The sequence below is a fragment of the Panthera tigris genome, chromosome A1 (genome assembly GCF_018350195.1).
Source record: "Panthera tigris isolate Pti1 chromosome A1, P.tigris_Pti1_mat1.1, whole genome shotgun sequence".
Taxonomy (NCBI): Eukaryota; Metazoa; Chordata; class Mammalia; order Carnivora; family Felidae; genus Panthera; species Panthera tigris.
In genome coordinates, this window is record NC_056660.1 from 18,034,402 (window position 1) to 18,059,895 (window position 25,494).

The 25,494-nt window shown below is 44.4% G+C and overlaps 1 long non-coding RNA gene across 4 annotated transcripts; it reads left to right on the forward strand.

Annotated features, from left to right (window-relative positions):
* Positions 1–3,002: 3,002 nt before the first annotated feature.
* LOC122231940 lies at positions 3,003–23,062 on the forward strand. Of its 4 annotated transcripts, XR_006209266.1 has the most exons (6): positions 3,003–4,636; positions 5,203–5,353; positions 6,088–6,226; positions 6,707–6,878; positions 13,855–13,924; positions 14,417–14,795. It is a non-coding gene; the product is annotated as an uncharacterized LOC122231940 (long non-coding RNA). The 4 variants fall into 4 exon arrangements; XR_006209277.1 differs by lacking the exons at positions 13,855–13,924; positions 14,417–14,795 and adding an exon at positions 22,961–23,062; XR_006209257.1 differs by lacking the exon at positions 14,417–14,795 and having other exon boundaries at positions 13,855–14,148.
* The last annotated feature ends 2,432 nt before the right edge of the window (positions 23,063–25,494 follow it).

Sequence of the window (25,494 nt, forward strand, 5' to 3'; positions counted from 1 at the left end):
GAGTTGATTCTTCAAAGGTGACTAACGATGTTGTTGCAGTTTTTCTGTTTTAGTGTTACTATAAATGGGTGGGTTTTAACTTCATATGTTTCGACCCATTATGGTTACTCTCCTTTTTGACATTCAAATGATCTCTTCTTTGGCTGGTGGGACTGCCTACGAGTCGAGTACGAAATTCTTTTAATATGACCCCAGTAACCTGGAATAACTTCCTTGTTTTCTGGATGCTACAAAATGTTCCCGATTCATCTAGAACATTTTTCTTCCCTGGATCTGGAATGAGCCCTTTCTCCCAAGCAGCCCTGTCTTATTTTATTGGGAAATGACATTTAGAGACCACGGTCTGGATGTTAGAAGTGGTCAGTATAACTAGACGGACTACCGTTTCTTGGCATTTTTAATAGAAGTAGAAAACACATTTTATTTTTAGAGAAAAATGAACGAATTTATTGAAATGTTTCCAAATCAAATTTATAATGCTGTGGTGTTAACATCTTTTATTTTATATTATGCATTGTTTCTCTTATGCTGAAAATCATTTCCTAAATGTAATAGTTTCTAATAACAAATGGAATGTTAATACTCTTAATATGGTTCCCAAAAATAGTTTAAAACATCCTCATAATTCTTTCTGACCCTAAGATGTATCCTGACTATAGGTGTATTATTACATTATACTGTTTTAACGTCACTTGAAATGCTCTTCTCTATGATTAGGACAACAACTTAGTACATAGATTCATTTGTTAATTTTGATTTTGTTTTAGGGTCTGTTTTTAAATTTTAATATTAAATTTATAATTTTGCATATGCACGCAAAAGGGTTGTCAGTCATTTTATCTATAAATATACTTTGTGATATAAATTGCAAATATTTTCTTTATTGCCATTGAGTTTAATTTTTAATTTTTTTTAATGTTTATTTATTTTTGAGAGAGACAGAGACAGAATCCAAGTGGGTTAGGGGCAGAGAGAGAAGGAGACACAGAAGCAGAAGCAGGCTCTAGGCTCTGAGCTGTAAGCACAGAGCCCGATGCAGGGCTTGAACTCACAAGCTGTGAGATCATGACCTGAGCCAAAGTCAGAAGCTCAACTGACTGAGCCTCCCAGGTGGCCCCAGTTTTATTTTTTGTTTTTTTTTTTTTTTACTTTGTTTTGGTGTCGTTGTCATGCAAAAGTTTGTTGTTTTTTTTTTTTTTAAGTAATCTAATATGTCTACTGTTTTCTCTTATTGCCTCTGGATATTGAGTGATAGTTTGTAAAGTCTTTCTCATCTCAGGTTAAGGGAAATTCACTCATGTTTTCTTCAAGAACTTGTATCGATGGGGCTACATTTGGTACTTGATTGATTTTAAATTAATCCTTGTGTACGATGGATCCAATTTTAGCCTTTTTTCTACAGTTATTCTAGCACAACTTGATAAGAAGTCCACCATTTCCCCTCAGATTTTCTATACTAAAGTTTTACCTGCCTTAAATTTATTTCTGAATTTTCTATTTTGTTTTATTGGCTTATTCATATGCTAATACCATGTTCTTTTAACTGAGATAAACATTAAACTTATAAAATAACCTGGGGAAAACTCACATCTTTATGAGGTTGAGCTTTTCCATTCAGAAATAGGTTTTTTCAGGGAGCCCGGAAGGCTCAGTCGGTTGAGCGTCCGACTTCGGCTCAGGTCGTGATCTCACAGCTCGTGAGTTCGAGCCCCGCGTCGGGCTCTGTGCTGACACCTCGGAACCTGGAGCCTGCTTTGGATTCTGTGTCTCCCTCTCTCTCTGCCCCTAACCCACTCGCATTCTGTCTCTGTCTCTCTCAGAAATAAACATTTTTTAAAAATTAAAAAAAAAAAGAATTTTTTTTTTTCAATTTGGTCAATGCTCCTTGTTTATCTTTCAATGATGTTTTAAATTTATCATCTCACAGGTCTTGTATTAACCTGCTTGGGTTCTGCTGAGCTCAAATTTGCAGCGTGATATTTCTCATTATTTTAGAAAATTCTTGACCGCTGTCTCTTAAGATATTACTTCTGATCCATTCTCTCTCTCCTGTCCTGCTGGAATTCCAATTACACGAAAGTAGAACTTTTGACAATGTCCCACATGTTTTTACAGCACCTTAGTGCTATAACTAACTAACGTAGGATAACTTAGAATTAACTAACCTTCTCTTCTGTGTACCCATTGATATTAGACCTATCCATTGAGTACATAATTCCAGTTATTGTAATTTTTTTCATTTTTTTTCAGTTCAAGAATATTTATTCTTTTTGAAAGATTTCATTTCTTCATGAGATTTTCATTTTTAAAATCTATTTTCACCACATTTACCCTTCTACTCAATCATATGACTCAAAGCTATAAGGTCCTTGTCTGCAATTTCCAATATTCGGATCACCTATGAGACAGTTCCCGTTGTCATATTTTCCCTCACATTTTCAGCCATATGGTTCTGTCTGGTCATTTTGTTATTTAATGCTGAACGATGCTGGTAAAATTTTTAGCATTTCTCATTTCTCAGCTATCTTCTATCAGAGAGACTTCACCCGTCCCTCTGCTTGGCAGGTGGTGGTCTTTTTTTTTTTTTTTAATTTTTTTTTTTAACGTTTTATTTATTTTTGAGACAGAGAGAGACAGAGCATGAACAGGGGAGGGTCAGCGAGAGGGAGACACAGAATCCGAAACAGGCTCCAGGCTCTGAGCTGTCAGCACAGAGCCCGACGCGGGGCTCGAACTCACGGACCGCGAGATCATGACCTGAGCCGAAGTCGGCCGCCCAACCGACTGAGCCACCCAGGCGCCCCGCAGGTGGTGATCTTAATCCAAGTATTCACGAGATCATTAGAAGCCGAGTTGGAGCTTTGCTAAGACTCCGTTGACCTCTGAGGAACTTTCCTCCTCAAGGCTAACCCTATTGCTACCCTGTTGTTTTCTGTTGCTGCGGTAACAAATTACCACACACCTAGTGGCTTGTGACAACACAGTTTACTACCTTACAGCTCTGTATGTGGCAAGACTGACGTAGTTTGCGCTGGGCTAAGATCAGTGCGTGGACAGGGTTGCCCTCCTTTCAAGAAGTTCTAGGGGGATCTGTCTCCTTGCCTTTTCTCCTTTCTGGAGGCCACCCGCATGCCTTGGCTCATGGTATCCTCGTCCTTCTCAAGCCCAGCAGTGTGCCAGCCTCCAGTCTATTTCTCTACTTCCGCGGTAACGTTGCCTCTTTCTGCTTTTGACATCGCTGCTCATCTGTTGCAAGGACCCTTGTGATTCCCGGATAGTCCAGGATAACTGCCCTGTCTCACAATTCTTCATTATTCACACGTACCAAGTCCCTTTTGCCTTATGAGGTAACGTGCGCCCAAGTTCAGGGACTAGCGTGTGGACAGCTTCGGAGGCCACCGTTCGGCCCCCCACGAGTCTACCAAGTGGGGTTGCCAGATTTAACAGTTACGGATCTAAAACGTACAAATTACAAAAACAAATGGTTGCATTTGAATTTCAGATAAGCAACAAATAATTTTGTACTTTAAGTATGTCCTACCGAGTATCTGGATCATACTTATAAAAATGTTTATTGTGTATCTGAGATTCAGATTAAACGGGGCCTTCTGCATTTTTTCTGCCAATTCTACCTTCAACGCCAACAGCAATAGCCTGATCTCATGGGGACACCTCCTTCCGGTTGATCCCGCACTCTGATCCTTGTCTCTTCAATAGAGCAAGATTACCAATTACTCAAATATGCTTCTCAGAAACTTCCCATTTAGCTTCTCAAACTCCCGGCATTAGGGAAATATCTCACAGGCAACGACGACCCACGTGCTAGGCTCGGCTCTCTGAACACTTCTCTCACCAGGATCCTAGTTCATCAGGTCTAATTTTAAATTTCTGGCCAAAATGACTGCTGCCATCTCTGTTGGTTTCTCTCTTTTTTTGTGGGGGCCTCTGCCTGGGGAAAGCTCAGCTTCTTTTCCTGCACCCAGAATCAGCAACTGTTCCCGGGGGCAAAGTGACCAATGACTCCTGGGTCACTGTCCGCTGCTCAGCTCCTTTTGGAACACTGAAGGCCCGGTGCTGCTCGTTTCAGCCACCCTCTGATCCCCTCAGCTGCGGTTTTCATAGTTGACCAGGCTGGAGTGCTGTTTGGCTGCACGCCCTCCAGTCGGGTGTTCTGGTAGCACGACTGGTGATTTCCCAGCATCATCACGAGGGCCGAAGTGGTTGGTGGGAGCAGCAGCCCAGGTGAACAGAATGGAGGTGATGTGGTGACATCCCAGTGAGAAAGTGTGCTTGTCCACTGGGCGTCAGAGACCTTGGCGGGGATATTTGTCCTGACACTGAGCCAAGCAGGCCCCTCTGAACAATGGGAGGTTGGCAAGCGTCCCTTCCTGCACACGTGGCTTTCCTTTCAGGGAAAGTGAGTGAAAGTCGGGCCCAGGCTGTCCAAAACTGGCCTTGGAGCTTCATCCTGGGCACAATCATTTAAAGAAGGAGAATTTTAATGTAATGACTTTGAAGCTTTTGCCTTCCTGCGATTGCCCTCTTCTAGCAGCAAAGACATGGTCACTGCTTCTCTAGCAAGAAGTCAGTTGTGGCCAGCGTGGGGATGGGTGTGATTGGATATCCAAGGTCAAAGGTGAGACACCTCCAGTGTGGGGCTTTTCTTCCTTCCCCTTCCCTTTCTGGGGCATCTTCTGTGCCACTTGCTTTGCACCTGGAACATAATTTCCTGCTTTTGGACACCAGGCCTCCATGCACTAAGTTTTGGGAGCTATAATCTCTCTCCTCTCCTTTAGCAAAAACTGCTCAGGGGATTCAGAACTAATTTACACTGAGGAGGGGAGGCAGACAAATTAATGGATGGGACTTTATCTCACTCTGGGTTGTCTCCATTGTGTGGGGCTTAGAAAAGTCCTGATGAACTCAAAGCCTGAAGCACAGACCAACTCAAATTGATAGAGGATTTGGGGCAGAGGGTTGGGGGGGGGGCGGTTTCCCCTGTCTTGAAATTTCAAAACGTTATTCACAATGGGATGCTCAGAGAGAAGACAGATTTTGAATCAATAAAGTATTTCAAAGGGAACCATACATTTCCCAGGCCAGATGAATATTCGGGGAAAAATATTGAGTCGATCCCATGCATTGGAGAAACACAAATGTTCTTTTAAAAATTACTTCATATACGATGACTATGTATCACAGTATTGCAGGTGGTGTCATGGAATAGAAGAAAGACATCGTGTCGAACTAAGGAACTCTGAGTAAAGTATGGACGTTAGTTGCTGATAATGTATCCATTGTGGTTCGTTAGTTGTGACAAGTGTCGCAGTTGTGACAAGTGTCGCACGATGAGGTAAGATTTTAACAACGGGGGAGACCGGGTGCTGGGTACATGGAAACGTTCTGCACCATCTTCACGACTTTTCCGTAAACCTAAAATTATTCTAAAATAAAAGGTTTATTTTTAAAAAATGATTTCATATACAAAGAAGGTGTTGAAAAGCAAGGGGAGGTGGGACAATGAAAGGTTACACTCGTGACTAAAGCTATTAAACAGAATAGAAATATTAATATTCCGCATAGATTTAGAGAAATTATGTCAGCGAATCACGGTCTAGAAATAGCACGGTGGAAATAGGGCGTTTCAAGTTGGGGGGGAGCCATGTCACAGAGCCCAAGAGCCCCACCAAGTCCGTGCTCACTTACAAATAACCCTGAGAAACTTTCCGTGAATGAAAATGTGTATAATTCCCAGTTTTTAAAGAGCCATGGGCTGAGAGCCAAAAAATATTCTTGGATTCTATTCTTTCAGTATCCTAAAATTAACCTATTAGAATGAACTCTTCTACTCAGCTGTTTGAAATGGGGTGTCTATCTCTGAAAGCAACCATTTTATTCAAGTTTTGTTTGAAGTGAGACATCGGATTCTTTTTTTCTACTGTTTTTCATGAAAAATTTCAAGCATACACACAAAAGTAGACACGACAGTGTAATAAACCCTATTTGCCCAGTAAGCAGCTTCATCTGTCATGAAGACCCACCAACCTTGTTTCAACTATCCCTTCTGTCCCCTTATTTTCTCTCTAGAATTCTATAACATGATTCTAAGATATCAGAGTTTTTACTGCTTAAATATATGGACATTCTCGGTACTCTTCTGTAACTATTTATGGAGCACCTACTCCAGAAATGAGGAAAGACACTTCCTCAGGACGTCTCTGTTGAGGTAAAAAAGAAAACTGGGGGGGGGGCACCTGGGTGGCTCAGTTGGTTAAGCGTCAGACTTCGGCTCAGGTCACGATCTCATAGTTTGTGGGTCCGAGCCCTATGTAGGTCTCTGTGCTGAAAGCTCAGAGCCTGGCTGCTCTGTCTCTCTTCGTCTCTCAAAAATAAATCAGCATTGAAAAAAGTTTTGTTTTTTAATTTTTTTAAATGTTTATTATTTGAGAAAGAGACAGAGAGCAAGCAGGGGAGGGGCAGAGAGAGAGAGAGACACGGAATCGGAGGCAGGCCCCAGGCCCTGAGCTGCCAGCACAGAGCCCGACACGGGGCTCGAACCCACGGACCGCGAGATCATGACCCGAGCCGAAGTCGGCCGCCTAACCGACTGAGCCACCCAGGCACCCCCGAAAAAAAATTTTTAAAGAAAAAGAAAACTATGGGTTGAGAAAGGAAGAAAGTATCATAATAACTTGATTTTTCTCAGGGAAGTGGAAGCAAGATTGCGTGCCAGTCACGGGAGTCAGATTTGACCGGCATCAAAGGAATTAGCCAGCAACGTGACTGCAGTGATACCCTCTACACTCCAGGGGCTTCCCTCCAATTTCCAGCCGACTAGAGACTGGCGAGGCCACCTGGCTAGTCCTGGCCCACAATAGGTGAGCATAAATGACTTCTGTTTCTTCCACGATGAGACACTGAATAGCCAGGGTGCTGCCTTCTTTTCCCCTGCCACAGCACCCCCGGGGAGCCACATGGTGATCTGGTGGCATCACAAGATGGACAAACGTGGATCCCAAATTAGTGCTTGGAGGGGAGCCCAGCCGATGGGCGTGGCCATCACACAACTGAGCCATGGACTGTCATCCTCGCATCTTGAGTTTTATCTGCTAGTGCAGCAGAACGGAGCTTATCCTCACTAGAACCACCCTCAGAGTCCAGTTCAAGCTACTCTACGGTGTGCCTAGGCAGACCAAGGGAGCCCCTGTGGTGTCTTCTGACATGTGTCTGTTGGATCTCTTCAATGCCATAAAACTCTAAGATGACCCTGCGTCTCACACACCCCTTGGAGGACCTGACAGCCTTTTACAAAGATTCCCTGAACGTGAAAATGGATGGAAGAGAGAGCCTCAGAGATCGACCTTTCGGGATTCTCATGCTTCACAAAAGAGCGAAGAAGAAACCTTAGACATTTCGGTCAGAAAAATAAGGCGGGGGTCGAAAGAGATAACTCTGGGAAGAGTGTTTGAATTTTCAGGATCATCGTAGACATTGTGTTCAGTAACAATGAGACAATTGTGTAGAATGAGTTCCCACAGGCAAAACTTGGTTTAGGTATCAGATCAGGGGCCAGGACACTAACTCAGACACCACATGGATTTTTAAAATTATACTTACTTCTCAGTGGTGCCCCCAAATATTTTGATCAACTCTACAATTTCAAAGCAACCGTAGATGTGAGTCCTGGATATGGTAGAGTCTCGGGGAATGTTTCAAAAACAACAAGATCATTATGGAATCAAGACATTTTAAAGATGATCTTCAGGTATCATAAACTTCTGTAATTGGAAAAATAAAGCAGCTCTCGCCAACAGCCCTGATGGTAGGTCAGTAGGGTTCCCATCTTAAGTGCCTACAAAACTCAGGGGAGAGAACCTGGAGAAAATACAAGGAACAGCCCAAGAAATCATGACCACGAGTAGAATTTCATAAGGCTGTAATAGACACAGCAGTTTGGTACTTAAAAGAGTGAACTGAAATAAACCCACAATTTTTTTTTATCATAGAAGATAATAATCACAATTAACATTTGTATAGCATTTTGTAAAAAAAAAAAAAAAAAAAAAAGTATTTTCCGGTAAATCATGCCATTTATTTCTTCCAACAAATGTCTGGGGTGGGTTAAATTATTAGTTCTGGTTGCAGTAAAGAAAACGAGAGGCTGCGGATACTGTTCCCTTTCTATTGTAGGAATATTACAATAAAAATTACAATTACAAAAAATATTACAAATAAAAATAAAGGGGGTATTAACTAGTTAACAGATTAACTAATGGGTTGTGTTGACCATGCTTTGTTCTACCACTGGAGCTCACCATCTTGTGGCTCCTTCACTGAGTGTTTGTTTGCAGGGGAAACAGAACCGTGACAGAGAGGTGAGCTAAACATTCCTTCTCGGTGGCAGAGAGCTTGAAAAGGAATCAGGAAGAATTTGGTGACGTTCACTGTGGCCTTGATTGTTCTCTCACAGATCATGTTATTTAAAATTATGGAAAGAGCCTAAATGCCCATCAACTGACGAATGGATAAAGAAATTGTGGTTTATATACACAATGGAGTACTACGTGGCAATGAGAAAGAATGAAATATGGCCCTTTGTAGCAACATGGATGAAACTGGAGAGTGTTATGCTAAGTGAAATAAGTCATACAGAGGAAGACAGATACCATATGTGCTCACTCTTATGTGGATCCTGAGAAACTTAACAGAAGACCATGAGGAAGGGGAAGGAAAATAAAAAAAAAAGAGGTTAGAGAGGGAGAGAGCCAAAGCATAAGAGACTCTTAAAAACTGAGAACAAACTGAAGGTTGATGGGGGTGGGAGGGAGGGGAAAGTGGGTGATGGGCATTGAGGAGGGCACCTGTTGGGATGAGCACTGGGTGTTGTATGGAAACCAATTTGACAATAAATTTCATATTAAAAAAATAATAAAATAAAAGTGAATAGCACAGGCTTTGGTAAATCTCTTGATTTGGAGCTATAGCAGCCCTTTCTTGAGGCTTTAGGTCTGACCACACCCGTGGAAAGGGCAGGATATTTCCTGAAAAGGAAGGAATATTTATATAGTCAATCATCCTTGAGAAGATGGCCCTAAGAAAGAAATGAGGAAGGGTGCCTGGGTGGCTCAGTCGGTTAAGTGTCCAACTTCAGCTCAGGTCATGATCTCGCGGTCTGTGAGTTCGAGCCCCACGTCGTGTTCTGTGCTGACAGCTCAGAGCCTGGAGCCTGCTTCAGATTCTGTGTCTCCTTCGCTCTCTGCCCCTCCCCCACTCATGCTCTGTCTCTCTTACTCTCAAAAAAGAATAAATGTAAAAAAAAATTTTTTAAAGAAAGAAAGAAAGAAGGAAGCCGACTTTAGATTGGGTCAAGAAACAGCTCCCTCCTTTCTTTACATTAATTTTGGCCAACCCTCTGGATTAAAATGCTGGGGCGAGGGGAAGGGATGTTACCTATGCTGCGTGGGAGTGAGCTGGCGCTAAACAGGGAGGTGGTCGGAAGAATGACCCTGTGGATTGGTATGACTCATATAGTGAATGTCTGTGTTATAATCTACATATTATTATTTGCATTAATAAGAGTCTCTGTGCGGCACTCTTCTTCCTTTAGCTCCGAATTCCTAGTATAATCTTGTCAGAAGTTACAGTCTCGCTTCTGTTGTGAGTAAGCGGCCTGTCTCCAGCTTGGCATCGAGTACGACAGGGAAGGAGAAGGGGGTGGGGAACGTGCTGCCATGACTGGTGGCCTGGTGACCACATTTGTGCTCACAGCAGAAGCAGCAGCCTGGCAGCCAGGAGACAAGCTGGGAGCAGAGGAATGAAGCCTTGGAATCTGTGGCCTGAAGAGGCTCCAAAACCAATGGACTGAGAAAGTTTGGCCAATGACGTGGTGGGGCCTCAGATGGCCGAATTGGGATATACTTAGAAATGGGATGGATCAGGGGTGCCCGGGTGGCTCAGTAGGTTAAGCATCTGACTCTTGATTTGGGCTCAGGTCATGATCTCTCAGGTTTGTGTGTTGGAGCCCCACGTATGGCTCTGTGCTGCTTAGGATTCTCTCTCTCCCCCTCTCTCTCTCTCTGTCTCTGTCCCTCCCCTACATGCACATTCTCTCCTCTCTCTCTCTCTCAAAAGTAAATAAACATTAAAAAAAAAAATAAATGGGGAAGGTCAAAACAATTTCTGTCAAGAAAAAGGTAAGGCAATGGGGCACCTGGGCCACTCAGTCAGTTAAGCATCTGACTCTAGGTTTCTGCTCAGGTCATGATCTCACAGTTTCGTGAGTTCTAGCCCTGTGTCAGGCTCTGCACTGGCAGAACCTGCTTAGGACTCTCTCTCTCTCTCTCTCTCTCTCTTCCTCTCTCAGCCCCTCCCCTACTCACGCTGTCTCTGTCTCTCTCAAAATAAATAAATAAACTTAAAAAAAAATTATTAAAAAAAAAAAAAGGAAGAAGGTATGGGAAGGAAAGTGAGCCCAATGGTTGATATGTTATTATTCTGCTAAAAAAAATATGGGGCAAAGATCATGGAAAATTCCTTTTGTTTTAACTACATTTACAGGAGAGAGAGATAAAGCACAAGAAAACAATCAGAGCTTAATATTTTCTAGGATGTGTTCCAGCAATTCTGCATCCAGAAAAATTACTTGAGACACTGTAGAATGTTAAGTCAATTTTTTGAGTGCTTTTACTGTATCGTGCTTACTAAGATTAGAAAGTAAATGAATGCATTCTACAAATGTGGTTCATGACAATTATTAAAATGTTATGGTAATATCATTAACAGGCAATATTTGTTGTAAAATATGCAGTATTTATTATCATTTTTCTAGGCCTAAGACTACGTGCATGCAGGCTTTATGAACAAAGAAACTTTATTTTGTGACTACTAATTATGATTTACAGCTGGCAGGTTCTCCAGTAAAACGAGGCATATGAGAATATTTGGATGACACATCTTCTAGTAGGGGAAAAAATTTCTAGCAGGGGAAAAAACTCTCTGAAGACAGATTCTACCGGTTTAGTTAATAGCCATCTTTTCTTCCCACCACGAGTTGGGTGACTTCGTACAAGCCGTTAAAGCCAACTCAAGCTCGGTTTGTCCATTCTTAAAATGGCGGTCATCAGGGGCACCTGGGTGGCACAGTCGGTCAAGCCTCTAACTCTTGATCTCAGCTCAGGTCATGATCTCACGGTCTCAGCTCAGGTCATGATCTCAGCTCAGGTCATGATCTCACGGATCTCATGATCTCATGCCTCACGGGGCTCTGCACTGATGGCCTGGAGCCCGCTGAGGATTCTGTCTGTCCTTTCCACTGCCTTTCCCCCACTTGTGAGTGATCTCTCTCTCTCTCTCAAAATAGATAAATAAAAACTTTAAAAAAAATGTTTTTTAATGGTGGTAAGCTTAGGTTGTACCTCACAGCTGTTTTGAGAGCTAAGTGATGAGATTCAGAGCACGTGACACACAGCAAGTGCTCAGTAAATATCTGCTCTTGTTCCAGTATTATTGCCTGGTCAAAGGCACCGCTGTGGTGAATGCACAACATCTTGCCTGTATCTTATGTCACTTACGCTCTGGTCATGATTGTACAACCTGCGCTACAGATTGACTCTCCAAGCACGCAGCTTACGTATGAAAACACTTCCTTGCCCTAAAACATTCTAATCACTTGATGACCTTTATCATCATAAATTGCGATTTTTTGCCCCCCATACCGGAATTACGTGGATCTTTCTGAAAGTAGCAGAGGCTCCTGTCTTGAGGCGGGTGTTAGGAACTTGCATACCATGCCCCTGAGTCTAGGTACATGCTCACAGACACATATCTGCCAGGCATTTTTAAGGAATTGTCTGTGTTCCGCTGGAAAGAGAGAAGGGACTCCCCGCCAGAGCAGGGAACGCATACAGAGAACGGAGAAAAAGAAGCAGTGTGGATGCCTGCAGCTCCCTGGAGGGGCCTGAAAGTCTGAAGCCGGGGAGCGGTCCTGGCCTCCCCATCAACCTCCTCCAGGACTTCGGCAGAGCCACACAGGGCGTGGAACCCAAAGCTTGCCCACACGATAGCATGGTTATCCTGGCATGAGGGCCGGTGTTGTGTGTTGGCTCGCTACTTCAAAAGCACTGGAAAACAAAAGCAGATGTGAGTTTGGACCTACGCTCCGGGAGCTGGGAGAGGCAAGCATGCAGAGAGGGAGAAGTACTCATTTTATTTTCAGCAAAGTAGGTGGTTGGCTGAACCGATGCTTTTATAAAGCGAACCAGACCTCACATATTGCGTTCTTTCCTCCCGAGTGTATCGATTTGGCTTGGGGTATCTTGAGAAACACTTTTTTTCGGCCCTCTTTATGACTCTCCCCTCCATTTCTCCATCCACCAAATAGAAATCCACTGGTGAGAATAGAAATCTCTTTCTATTTGGAGATTAATAAGGGCCTCGTGATAACCCCTCTCAAGAGAGCACTCAGAGCCCCATGACAAAATAGCACTGGTAACATCCGATGATTGTCTCTCTCCTCGGCCAGTAACACCAAGGTGTTTTCCAGCAACGTGAAGAATCAGCCACTCAATTCCATTTGCTTGTCAAACCTGACGGGCACCGGGCACCGACGGCTCAGCCTTTCGGAACCTCTGAGCGTCTAGGTTGCCAAGGAACAGAAAGCATCGGCTCCCACTGTGAAGGGGGAGCTGCAGAGTGTGAGGGGGAGAGTGGCAGGGAAGTGCAGCAGCCTCGTGGCACCCAGCCACCAGCCCAAGAAGCTGGCAGCCTACCTGAGGAACAGAAACAACATGCCTCCAGTTAGTTGTCTGTCGTCTGAGACGCCCTTGTCAGGAGCTTACGGCTGGGGAAGCCATCAAATCCCCGGAGCAAAGCGATTAAGTCTTTCATTTCGAGAACTTACGAAATAGCTGATCGAGGAAGGAGGCTCTTTAGAGCAGATGAAAAGGAGAACAGGACAAGAAAACGAAGTGCAAGGGGCAGAATTTCCGGTGAGTAGGGACACTACACTAAAGGATTTAAGGAAGGAGGGTGCATTCTCTTGGGTCAGTATCCTTCAGAGAACTTTTTCCTCCTACCTTTTGGGGCCCTTCTGAGTCTTCCATAGAAATCAACCCAGCCTTCCAATGCAGGTGCTTCTTGGGGCTTGACCGGGCCCCCTTTCCTTGGCATGTTATACACTCCTCCTGGGTGACCCCAAATGCTTCTGTGGTGTCATAGCCCCCTGAATGCTGAGGATTCCTCCAACTACAGCCCTCCGTCAGACCCTTCTTTTGAGCCGCGTGCGATACACCTACGTGGGCTTTGCTGCCTGATATCCCCTGGAGACATCACACTCAACGTGACAAAGACAACTCACCAGTCTCGTACCAGCTGGTTCTCAAAGCCTGCCTCTTCTTTCTCTACGTCGTGTCGTTGCCAGCAGCGCGATGGCTCACCCAGGCCAGAAACCTGAATGAACCCATTTCCTCCCCTCCTCTCATTACCATGACTTCAGCTCAAACCCCATGCCTTTCTCACCTGGATGGCTATCTGAAATCCCCATCTCTGGTCTCATCTCCTTCTAGTCAGTTCTTCACACTATCAGCACGGTATTACGTACACAAGACTCACCGTACTGTGTAATAGGGGTCTTGCTCTTGTCTTGGGAATTTTGTCTGGAGCCCCACTACTGGGAACAATAGGTTACTCCGAGGAGCCGTAGAAGTACCAGGCACTCCCTTCCAGAGCTTACTGAGCAGTGGCCAAGTGAGATTAAGTTCTCTCACTCCCACCAGTGTATCCAGCATCTCTGCTGGATCCCCGAGGACCGGGGTGAAGGGAAAGGATGCTTTGACTTTTCTCCTTTCTTCCTCCTAGAGAGAAGAGAAGGCTCTGTCCCTCAAGGCAAGGATGTGGGATATAAGAGAATTTTTCATGACGAATAGAGGTGACTATGAAGAAGGACACTGGAGCCTCACTCCCCAGCTAGATGTTTACTGAATGCCATTAACTTGGAGTGAGCGACCAGGAGCAGAGCACAATAGAGGACTCTAGGGAGAACTTGACTTGCACGCCCCGGGGAGTCTGCCAGCACGTGTGAGATACAGGCAGGCGACAACTCAAAGAGGGGAAGAGACAAAATAAGGCATAGGCCCGAGCTCCCAGCAGGAATATGCAAATTTTCATGGGAAAATGGGTGCCACAGAAAGGAAGGTGGGCTATGGCTGTCTTTAAGGTATCCTGACCTACCAGGAGTGAGGGAACAGGATATACTCTTAAAGGCAGGGGCTGGGGAGATATTGCTAGAGGGGATCTCTAGAACACACAGCCTACATCAGAGACGTATACAGTACAATTTTACAGAGTCTTCTCAAGAAACCTGGAAATGCACCCACAAAAGAACCTTTCCCCCTTTCCTTTAATTCTTCTTTCCTTCCAGTCTAGTCCTGGAGGACCCAGAAACAGGAATGATAGACTGGATCCCTACTGCAGGCTCCAAGCCCCAGGTCGGGACTGAGCTGAAGGAACAGAAGAAACTATGGATTGAATGTGAGATTGGTGTTTCGATTTAGTTTCTACTGGACTTTTCATATCTGTAAACGAGTCCCTTGTCAAAGTAGGACTGTTCTTAGAGCTGAACGTGACTGGAAACCCACAGGATCTTCCTTGATGTGGTCAAAGGTTGAGAAAGAAAGGATCTGGCAGAACACATCTGAAAGCAGTCCTGGGAGAAAAACAAAATCATGTCTCATATTCCAAAGTCAAAAATATCATATCACTCTTCTGTTTAAAATCCCTCAATGTCTTCCAAACATAACTCTTGGCATATAATAAGCATAAATGTTTTCTTAAAAAATAAATGAATGATCACATCCATATCCATATTTTTTAAAAAAAGGAAAAAGCAAGCCCACCCCTGATCACATATTCCTAAACTACAACAACAACAACAACAAAAGACACAGAGAAGGCGGGCATTTTGCTACCGTTACTAAACACAGTTTGAGAACATTAAGCAGATCGTGAATTGAACATCTCTCGTTCTTCCTGGCTCCACCTGGCATGCCCCAGATATTGTTTATATCTGTATCTATATTTATAGCTAAATCCAGATCCTTATCCACACTGTATATCATCAATGAAAAGATTAGTTCGTTAATGAAAGTTAGTTTATAACTTTTCATTACTTCGGAAGCTCATAGAACTTGTCCTATTTAATCAGTAACTGAGAAAGAGAAATGAAGCAATTTGTTAGCTATCGGTATTGATATAGTTATCAATATTTTTGAGATATATCGAGATAGTTCTTGTCACACACGACACCTCATAGAGGACCCCTCCTTTTGTCTCAGTCCATTTCAACTTTGCTGATGACAATCTCCCAAAATGTGGCTGCAGCCAGTTCCAGCCTCTGGTGGTCTGTCCTCCAGCTGGGGGGGCTAATGGGACCCTCTGTGGCCATCATAGTGAACCCAATGGCAATCTTGTAGGCCAGCGCCATTAGCTACGTTCAGAAACCCTACCCAAGGCACAGGGAAACTTCCTAGAAAATCCTAGCTCCCAAGACTTGATGAAAGAACTTAATTTGGTAATTGAAAAAAAAAAGCACCAATTTTTTTCTATATCTTTGCATTCCCAACTTTCCAGCCCTGCAGATAATATCTTGGGCTGACACCAAAGAATGTTTTGGAAGTACAAAAGGAGAAATAATTTTTTTTTTTAATTACCCTGACATAGATTTGAGTCATAGAACTCAATCTGGCTCTGTGCTTGTGTGCCATGATAAAAAGGTGAAAGAGATACGACTCCAGTTTGTAAAATGTACCTTCTGGTGGGGATATATGTAAATGGATAATTATAACACAGAATGAAAAACTTAGAAAGAGACTCAACCCCCTAGCTCCTCATTTCGTCCTTACTGTGCCTTTATTTTGTGATGTGCTGAACACTGGCTGAGCCATGAGGAAAACCCAAAGCTGAGACACCTTGTCTAGGTTCAAGGAGATTTGACTGACAGATGATTTATTAAGAAAGACCAAGAAGACATATCCTGGGATCTTTCACTTTGGAGAGCAGTTGCCTCACAACATGCAAGATGAATGGTGAATAGCTCTGAGGAATGGTAAGAGAAGATACTTTTGCTAACGGGAGAGTTTCAAAAAGACGCTAAAAATCTGTTGCCATGTAATATTTTGAGAAAATGTGTTACATGTGACTCAGAATCTACACCTCCCGAAATGAACAAGAGTTACAGTTAATGGCTTTCATAATACAAATGATCTGGAAAGCTGGTGAACCCTGAAACCAAAATAATGAGGTGGGAAAGCATATTGTAAAGTACTTTCATAATCTCAAGCGAGATGATTCCACCCCCCATTAAGGGTGATTGATCAAAAGTAATTTCTAATTCCTTATGTAATATTTACCAAGCATGATGTCACTGCAATCATGATTCATATAAAAATGGAAATATTTAGCCAAGGAGACAATCTTTGCTGAGTTCGAGATCAGAATCTCACACAAACATGGATATGTTCCCTTGCACATAAGTAACTCCTGGGGCGGGGGCGGGGGGGTCGGCGAGGGGGGGCTGTGGGATTTGCGGAGTCAAGATTGTGTGAATCAAGTTATTCCCTTTACAGCATTGCCTTTTAAATACTCTGCTAGCCCCAAATCATGTTTGACCTTGTGGTTTCTTTTAATAGTCCACCAGCATGTGTGTTAATGAGTTCTCTTGGTCCTAAATGTCATTAGCTAAATCATGTGCAGCCTAAATGCTTCGGCGACAAAATGCATGCAGTTATTTGATAGTGGATTTAAATGAAAGGAAAGCAACTTCCTCAGCCATGCACAGTGGAAACAGGAGCTTGTCTTAGAAGCTCACTGCCAATAACTTGATAAGGTTCATGATGCTTCATTGGTACTGGGTCTTGATCGTCCCCCAGGATCAATCCTTCCAGGTATGGTTTTATCATGTGTGGCGAGGGCTGTTAGTGGTAAAAATCAGGAGTTTTTATCAAAGGGGTAAAGACTTCTTCTGAAGCATGTGTATGTTATTTCAAATGATCTAAGCATGAATTTAGTGAAGAGTTGAACTAGGTGTTCTGAAATTGATGACTAAGCCCGTTCTAAATTTTACATGCTGGGTGTGTTTACCTCTGGGTTCTGACCACCACTCAATTATTCCAGTAAAATTTGAACTGAGAGGTAAATCCGCTTTAAAAGTTGAAGACTGAAATGTAGGAGTCTGTCGTCAAAATCTCCCGTCACTCCACTTAATAATCTTCATGATCTGTGGTTGCCAAATGGCCCATTGGCAGGAAGACTTGCAAACTGGGATGAGGGATGGGCCTGGACCAGGCATATTTAGGCACAGTTGACTGTCTGCCTCCTGCCCTTGTTCGGAGGTGGGTGGGGGGGAGCTGAGGGGGAAGCAAAATGGGAAAAAAGCCGCGGAAGCGTTGGCAACAGACTTCCCGATGGGCCTGGAGGTGGTAAAACATGGGACTGGGTCGTAGCCAGTTGCACACTCATAGCAGCAAATTTCTCATTAGACCACTGAAATCCCTAACTCTTAGGTAAGATCTCATTGGTCAACAGTATTTGGGTCTATGATAAATTTGGGGAGACTAATTTTCTCTTCCTCAGTCCTTCCCTTTCCAGATCCATCACCACCTCTGTATGTACCAATGCATTACCCCCGAGCCCCAGTCGCTGGCCTTCCTGCTTGCTCACTCATGCACGCACACACCAGAACACATTCAGGAAACCCAACCTGGACCATCTTGACTAATCGCTTCTAGTCTACTTTCTGCAATAATCTTTTTAAAGAAACATTTGATCCGTTTCAGAAATGAGACAAGGCCTATTTATATGCATCTGCTGTCTTCTCCTGCCATTAATCAAGGAAGCTAACCTTGACTGATGCTGTGTTGGCACCAAGAATAGCAAGAACTGTGTTGAGATGTGGCTGATCCATGAGGAAAACTCCTTACCAGGTTTGGAGGGAGGCTGAGGAAAAGGAAAGCAAGTCACATTCTGAGATGTGACTGACTGGGCTGGGGCCATGAGCCCCAGAGAGCCCCTAGTGCCCCTAGATGTCCCGCACTCCTAAACTCTCCATAAAGGCAGGGCCGTAGAGACAAAGGAATAGAAACCTATGAGCAGTGACCCAAGATGACTGAATCATAAGAATGAATGTCAACGGAGTCTGTTTTCTGCTTCCCTAAATCCAACCAGCCAAGGTTGCCCTTCGGGTACATAAGCAGAAAGGCTGATATCAAAAAGCACACTCCCTTTTTGGAAGGCCTCCTTTTTTGGAATTTCTGACTCTGGCACCCAGTCTTGGAACAAAGAGATTTCTTTTTTTTTTTTTTTTTTTTAAGAGCTGGCTAAGAATTTTAGAGAAGGAGAATTCTTCTTGAGTTTTTGCACGTACAAGGAGTTGGGAGAAGGGCGGGGTTCAAGTGTGTGGGCATTTCTGCTTTTCCTCCCTGATTTCTTGGAAGACATCACGTAGTCAACGGTTCCAAGGCCTTCTGGAACATCCAGGTGTGGCTGCTGCGATGAATGGGCTGTCCCGGTGTTGATGTCTGGGCAACCCTCTGTTTAGTTCGGCACAAACCGAAGCATGTGACACAATCAGGGCCTTCAGGAGATTACCACACAGGATCATGAGAACTTGAACTCCACACAAGAGGGGCCTGCAGAAATTGGGTTGGGGGCTTCAGAGGAGAGGGTGTTATTAGCTGGTTTGTAGAATTAAGGATTCTCATTGGACTGTCATAAAGGTCAGAATTTTAACCTCTCTCATGTGGGAGCAACTTTCAAAGCTCAACAGTTTGAATTTTACCTTCATGATTTTTGACATCTCAGGGAATCATTTGTAATGGCATTTACTTAATGTTTTTAAATATCAACTCCCTATCATTTACTTAGTAAATCTAAAAACATGCACACTTTTATAATGTGAAACTATTTCAGAAGAAAGCTTGAAAGCACTCGTTTAAGTGATTTACTTTAAAATTTTGGTTCATTATATCTCTTGATCAACTTTCCATTGCACACTAAAAGGACATGTCTATTAAAATGAACATGTTCCCGTATCATCTACAATCACTTTATATCCACCAGGCCTACCTGTCCTGTTCTTTGGGAACCACTATCTCCAGGCATGGTTTCCAAAGACCACATCTCTGTGGTCCCCTGCCGCAGAGGCCTGTGGTTTCCAGATGAAGTGGATGTCCTCAAGAGGTGGCGTTGACTTCAAGCTATTGCGAGGTGTTTGGGACCAGTATCGTCACCTTCCCTGAAAGATGGTTTTGGAAAAGCGAAATAACCACCAGCGGGGGCTTGGACACCAGAAGAATGGGAAGGTCACCGAAAACTGGAGGCGGGGAACACACAGTCCCTGGCCAGTCAGTCAGTACCTGCAGACTGCTCAATATTAACGGAGTGAAACATTAAATGCTACCGTGGTGGCTTTGCAAGTGACAATTTGACCAGGCTGACATATATTTCCCCGAACTGCTTTTCTTGCAAATTTCTGGCTAGCATGGGTCATAAGGAAGATTTCTTAGGGGATGAGAAAGCCAAAAAGGAATCTAACCATTTGGAAGCTCAGATGCATTGTGACGGATCTGCTGACTGACCTCATTGGTGTGAAGCAGGATCCGGACCTACAGCGGCCGCACCTTCCCTGGATCTTCCTTCAGGCCCTCTGACTCCCGTATCAGGTATGCGCACGTTCGGTTCTGCAGTGAAGGACTGACTTCCGCAGAGTATCTTCATCACCAGAGTCCGAGGCAACAACAACCACGGAGGGTCAGGCTGTTCTCGAGGGGTCCCAATTTTTCTCGCTTATAATCTCCTCTTGACCACATCACATTAGATGCAGAGACCAAGTCTTAAAGAGATGGCGAAACTAAACCCACTACTGTCTAAACCGTGAAGTATACGTATACATGTGTTAATCATTATATATTTTTGCTAAAGCTGAAACCGTAAATTGCCGAGACACCATAGCCGTCTCTTGCCGTCCTAGATTCAGGACACAGAATGAATTTTGATACTTGCCATTTATCGTGTATGGCTTTGACAAGTCACGTAAGTAACTTCTCTTCTCATAAACGCAGTGGGGCTCACAGGGTTGTGTGTGTGTGTGTGTGTGTGTGTGAATAAAGGAATGTATGCTTTCAAACAGTGGTGATGTAGCATTGCTAATTAGCTTCTGTATTCGGATAACTAACATTTGCCGAGGTAACAAGCAAATCTCAAACCTCAGGGACTTCAGAAAGTAAAGGGGTATTGCTTGCTTGCAACATGGCCCAAAGCAGGTCGATGGAGGGCTAAGGGAGTGGGGAGACTTGGCTCTGTGCTGTCACTTAGAGGCCCGGGCTCCTTCTTTCCCACTGATTCTAGGGCCTTGTCCTCCTCTGCATCCAGCCATTCAAGTAAAAAGAGTACGGACAAACGCATCTGCTCTCAGATGTCCGGGATCGAAGGTGACTCACGCGCAGAGGGGTTGGAGGATGGAACCTAGCTGTGTTCACGAAGAAGAGGAATCACAGGTGAGCCCTAGACGTGTCTGCTCCAGAGCCTGATTGCTGACGACTGCTCTCATCCATGGAGGGATTACTTTGTGCCCATTACACTCCGTTTAAAATCGAATGCCACGCAGGAAGGCCGTGATCTCTTTGAGGAATGACCATCTGCGTCAGAGACCAAGTTGAACAAACACGTTTGGTCTTTCAATGCAATTGATCATAAAGGGAGAAAGTTTACTTTGGAGCTGCTGAGTAAGCCAGGAGGAAAAGAATAATAACCTCCTGATGGGCGATGACAATCAATAATTGTGATGTCATTCACACGGCCGGGTCACTTGCTTCCTTTCTTGTTAAGTCAGGATCGACGAGGGTGCCACTGTGCTTCAGTGAGAGGCCCCCGCTAAAATTACTCGCAACCTAAGGTTTGCTGTTTCTTGCTCGTGCTTCATGTCCAACACACTTGGCAGAGGTCTCTGCTGATTACAGTCGCTCACAGACCCAGGATCCCCCTCCACACATGCTGCCATAATTACTGGGACAGCAAGGGTCACAGCTGATATCTGGAAGGAGCAGACATCACTTCTGCTCACGGCCCATTGGCCAAAAAGTTCACGTGGGTGGGTGTCCTAACTTCGAAGGAGGCGGAACATGGTCCAGTAAAAGAATCGATACATGGGTCAGTGCGTCCCCCTCACACGCTTTCTCCTTATTCCTTGTGGGGAGAAAAAGCGAGTGAATGAGGACAGGGCAAATGGAGAAGAAGAGCAGAAAGCTGTTGTCCAGCGATTTGGAGGTACTTCAAACTTTATGGGTAGAAAAAATAATCTGTATCGTCAAACGAAGCTTACAAGTACTGTTAATGTCATATGGACCTTGAATGCCAGAGCCAAAGCTGTATACAGCCCGAAAGCTATTTTAAACAGCAACGTGGATGAATCTCAAAAGATTTATGCTAACTGAAAGAAGCCAGGAACAAAAGACTACATACTGCGTGATGCCATTTAAAGGACGTTCTAGAAAAGGCAAAAGTATAGCGTCGGGAAGAAGCTGAATGGCTGCCAAGGACCAGTGTGTGGGTGAAGATGGGCTACAAAGAGACGTGAGGACCCTTTTTAAGGTGATGGGAACACGATTGCGGTGGTGGTTAGCTCACTGTAGTCCGCCCTCATCTGAGGTTTTGCCTTCTGGGGTCTCAGGTATCCTCGGTCAACAGCGGTGTGGAAGCAGAGTATCCTCCCTGATGTATCCTCACAAGGTCATTAGTAGCCTAAGGCTACGTCACAATGTCTACGTCCTACACCTCATTTCATCCCATCACGCGGGCATTTGATCATCTCACGTCGACACGAGAAGGGTGAATACTGGGGCGCCTGGGTGGCTCAATCGGTTAAGCGTCTGACTTCGGTTCGGGTCATGATCTCACGGTCTGTGAGTTGAGGCCCTGCATCAGGCTCTGTGCTGACAGCTCGGAGCCTGGAGCCTGCTTCAGTTTCTGTGTCTCCCCCTCTCTCGCTCCGCCCCTCCCCTGCTCATGCTCTGTCTCTCTCTGTCTCAAAAATAAGTAAACATTAAAAAAGATACAACAGGTATCTTGTATTGTACAAAAAGTATTGTATTGGGGTGCCTGGATGGCTCAGTCGCTCGGGTCATGATCTCACGGTTTGTGGGTTGGAGCCCCGCATCGGGCTCTGTGCTGACAGCTCAGAACCTGGAGCCTGCTTGAGATTCTGAGTCTCCCTCTCTCTCTGCCCCTCCCCCTCTTGTACTCTGTCTCTCTCTCCTTCAAAAATAAACATTTAAAACAAAAATTTTAAGTGTTGTACAAAAAGTACAATAAGATATTTTGAGCAAGAGACCACATTCACATAACTTGTATATCCACAAAATATATTGCTGTAATTGTTCCATTTTATTGATGATGTTCCTAATCTCTTACTGTGCCTAAGTTATAAATTAAATTTTATCATTGATCTGTATGTATAGGAAAAAGCATAGAATATATAGGGTTTGGTACTCTACACAGTTTCAGGCATCTACTGGGGGTCTTGGGACCATATCTCCAGCAGATTAAGAGGGAACTACCATATGCATTCATGAAACTCATCAGATTGTACTCTTAACATTGGTGAATAATTTTCTTGTACATATATTTTATTCCAATAAAAAGCCAGTGCTTTAGAGCCCTCATTACGCATATTTTTGTAGACATTGTTTTAAACTTCGGTTTGTATTTGAACTGTTTTCTTGCAAACTTAACACTTAGCGTTTTAAAATGAAAAGCTTCATCGGAGAGAAACATATTATTCTGTTTCAATTAACTGTGACTACGAGGAATCTAGTTGTATCTGAAAGGCCCATGAAACTCTGAATGCTCTACCTAGTGTTTCCTTCTACAACAAAATGATCAAAGGACTCGTTGATGTTGTTTTTGTTCACAGGCTGTCCTACTCGAAGGAGGATAATTGCAATCCCAGCCGCGGTTGATATGCAAGATCTCAGTCTCTGTCGTGGCCAGAGGTTTGCCGGTTCGGCCCGTGGCCCACGAGGTAGGATCTGACCAAAAGCTCTTCCCAAATACACCGCTCTAGGTTAGAGAACAAAACAAACCCGCGAGATCCCTTCCTGGGAGAGCAGAAAATACATAGAGCCCAAGTCCAAAGGGAGAGAGCAGGCCCCCTAAGTTCACTCCCCGAAAAGATGCACCTCTTCAACTTTTCATCAAGGCTATCAAGAGCATGACCGGAAAGACAAGAGGGAGCCATAGGCAAGAGAAAGAAGCAAAAGGAGTCAAAGTGCAATCTCTTCTCTAGGCTTGCCCGCCCCCAGGGGGCAGCACAGGCCCTGCCCTCCCTCACCCAAACCCGACCCTTGTGTGGGCTCCCCCCTTCCCCCACAACACCCTGGCTTCCGCTCAGCTCTGAGGAGCCCCCAGCAGGAGAGGGGAGGCAGCAGGCACCTGCCGGGCGCCAGCCGAAGCCCTGTGGGTGCCGGGGTTTCTTGGTCATCCTCCGCAACACCGGTCTTTGGGGGCCCCGCGCGCGGGCGCTCAGACACCCCGTGCACTCCACATGCGGCCACCACGGTGGGCGTCCTCTCTTCGTTCCTCCAGCCCTTGCCCACCGGCATTCGTTCTTGTTCTTCCAGCTTTTGTCTTGTTTCTTCTCGAGCTCAGGCCTCCCTGTCTGTGGCTTGCCTTCCACGCCTAACACAGCAAGCCAAGAGCCCTGGAGCTGTATCTTCTGTGCCGACCAGCTCACTGGCGACCCGATGGCAGCATCCTGCAACTTTGCTGCCCCGGCCCATCACGGTCAGCACCGACTGGACACATCCCGCTTGCCAGTCCCTTCCGTCTCTCTCGTGCATCTCCGGAACTCTATTTGCGGCAGAGTTCTCTGCTCTTCTTACCTCTTTTATACCCAGATGGCCCTGCACGCGTGACACTGTAGGCGTGAAATACAGAATTGTGGCTTTCACTTAATGTTTCTTGAAGTGACAGAGATTTGGAATTCTCTGTCAAGTCAGTCTGTCTAGAAACCAATGGTATCTCTAGGTTCCCCTAGAGGCCATCACTACAAGTAAGTTATTTTTTATGTTGATATTCAGTATTTCAACAAATTCCCACCGACTTGCCTGATAGACACCCCAAGGTCCCTTCCAGCACCTCAAAGGAGGTTACAGCATTAAAAAAAATAGGATTAGTTTTAATTGATTGAATGTTAGAGCAAGATGGAATGTTAAGGATAAGCGTGTTCAACTCTTCAGTATTACAATTTTTTTAATGTTTTATATATTTTTGAGAAAGAGACAGAGTGTGAGTAGGGGAGAGGCAGAGAGAGAGGGAGACACAGAATCTGAAGCAGGCTCCAGGCTCCAGGTTCCGAGCTGTCAGCACAGAGCCTAATGTGGGGCTTGAACTCAGGAACTGAGAGATCGTGACCTGAGCCAAAGTTGGACACATAGCCACCGACTGAGCCACCCTGGTGCCCCATCTTTAATATTATAAAGGAGGAAACTGGTCCAAAGGATCTTAATGATTTTGCCTAAAGCCCTAACAGCCAGCTAGTGGCAGAAGTGAGTCTAAAACCAAGATCTACTGATGTTTAGGCTTACCTGTTTATACAGGGGCCCCTTCTGTATTAATTTTTTTTAATGTTTATTTTACTTATTTTGAGAGAGAGAGAAAGAGAGAGAGAGAACAAGCAGGGGCAGGGGAGGGGCAGAGAGAGAAGGATAGAGGGAATCCCAAGCAATCCCCAATCCGATGTGAGGCTTGAACTCACAAACTGTGAGATCATGACCCGAGCCCAAATCAAGATTTGGACACTTATCCGACTAAGCCACCCAGGCGCCCCTGTATTAAATTTTATAATAAAAGAAATGCATAGACATTTTAAGAGGGGGGTGGTCTTGTTGAGAAACCAATGACGACTTGGCACAGTGGTTCTCAGGTAGGATTTTCCTGAGCATCACTGGTGGGATCTGTAAAGAAACTAATGCCCAAGTCCTCCTTTACTCTACAGAAGAAAAGTAGCCAAGGTAGGCCCCAAAATGTGTGATTTTTAAAAACTGCTACCCTTGATTCTGATGCACCTTCTAGTGAAGAATCACTGAAAGTAGAAAAAAAACTGGGCTTCAATTTCACGGCTCTAGAATGGAATCAGAGATCTTCCATGTACTGTGTGATCTTGAGCCAGTTGCTTAACCTCTCTGAGCTTCAAATCCATCATCTGGGGAAAAAAAGGAGATAATAATAGTAATTCTGCAGAAACAACAATAGGAAGCACCTAACATGGTTGCTGGCACAAAATGCACACTCAATAAATGATTTTTTTTTTTATTTTGCATCCTTGAAAAGACTTACAATTCTCATATTGTTCTCTAAGAGAACATATTTGTTCCTAGTCGTTGAAGCCAGGGGCTCCATAAGGAGAGAAACCCAAGTTCCAAGTTCAACTCTACCATATGTTGCTTA